Genomic DNA, 1,886 nt, shown 5'->3' with positions numbered 1-1,886 from the left:
ATCAAAAAGAAATTGGATTGGAAATCTTCCTGCGTATGTGGTGTATCTGGTTTATTCTAGAATAATCTCTGAGAAAAGTTCTTCCCTTACTTCCAGGCATGACACAACAACTGATTTTTATGGTTTCCAAAAAGAAACTCAACCTAAGCTGTTTGCGTGAGGAGCTACTCAGCCAATAATAAAAATATGCTTCTCTCCTTTTTAATGTTAATTGTGAGCAAATTATATACACATACATATAATATACCATATTTGTTAAAGTGAAACTCCAAACAAAAAATAAAAATAATGAAAACAATAACTAAAGATCAAAGTTTGTTCCATATTAAGGACCTCTCTAGTTTTATGGAAATTCTAAATCTTTGCATTCTTCCAGGGAAAAATGGGGGGGGAGCTTCTTAGCTTGTTTTTTTTATTTCAAGTATCAATATATGAAAACATTAAATTCAGTGTATGTGCTGAATGCCTTCTATGTTCAAAGAACTGTGCTGAGCATGGTAAAAAATGTTTGAATATGTTAAGGACATAGTAGACATTGGCATCAAGGAGATTAAAGTCTCCTGTACTACAGTGAGGCCTTCTCTGATCATCCCACTGAGAAATTTAAACCTCCACACCGCCCTAACACTCTCTACTCTCATCCTCTCATGCTTCTACATCTCATACTCTCATGCTTCATTTGTTTTCTGTAGGAAAATGTAATATACTGTGTATTGTAGCTACTCACATTTTTTGTTTATTGCCTTTTCCTCCCAACAGAATAGAAGCTTCATGAGAACAGGCACTTTGTGTGTCTTGTTCACCACTGCGTCTCCAATGCTTAGAATGCTGGTTGGCATTTCCTATAGATCTAGATCTAGACCTAGGTAAATAAATAAGCACCTGATGGGTAAATTGACAAAAATGAGCCAGATAGTCCAGCCACAGCTAGTGCACGAAGAGATGGCTTGGAAGCAGAAGATGGGTCAATTTCTGGTGTGGATGTTCTTGGACAAGGCATTTTTCTTCATTTACAAAGTGAAGAAGCTGGATTATCAGGACACTCAAATTTTCCCATCTTATAAATCATCGACCACCCCTAAAGAAACTGAACTCCTCTATGAGAAACAAAAAGCCCATTATTTTCCAAGAACAACATTTATATGTGTGTCTGCATTCTGTTATATTTTTCATGTATGACAAGTTTTAAGAACATTATAATACTATAGATGGGAGTAAATTTTATTGCTAGGGTTTATAATATAATAAATAATAATGACATAAAGAGTTAAAATTACAGTGATGCCTTTGGGAATATTTTAGTGTAATGCCAACAATAAACACACTAGTACTAAATTAAAAATTGCAGTCATGTTATTAGGAGAGGTATCATGTATGTCTCCTGAAAACTACTTATATTCTTATAATTTACTTTAAAATATTTCATGGTGTAGTTACATAAGACACTACCATTAAAGGAGACTGTATGTGCCTCAAGAGAACCTTTCAATCAGGTTGACACATCTAAAAAACCCAGAAAACTGGGAGCCTAATTGAGCTTACAGGACAGGTGGTATGAACTGTATTCTGCTTGCTAATGGATTTTTCTTTTGAAAAGCAGGCAGCGGAATTTGGTCTGAAGCTCACGTTTATTATAATCAGTTACCTATGTGTCATGATTGAGTGGGATAGCTGGGCAGTTAATTGTCTCTCCCACCTTAAATTTCTTGAGCATTTATTGTCATCTTACAAAAAGAAGCTAAGTGTTCTGTATGACCAAATTACCTCAGGTGAGCTTGCAATAGTCCTGAACTTGGCAATCTGTGGGTAAAATAACCTCCCTTTGTCTCCTTCATTTGTCGCCAGAAGATGACTGGAAAACACATGTCTTCAGGTCAGGTCACCAC

The sequence above is a fragment of the Leptonychotes weddellii genome, chromosome 2, assembly GCF_054177405.1.
Source record: "Leptonychotes weddellii isolate Sample4059 chromosome 2, ASM5417740v2, whole genome shotgun sequence".
NCBI lineage: Eukaryota > Metazoa > Chordata > Mammalia > Carnivora > Phocidae > Leptonychotes > Leptonychotes weddellii.
The sequence above is the reverse complement of the archived record's forward strand: the minus strand, read 5'-3'. Positions refer to the sequence as shown.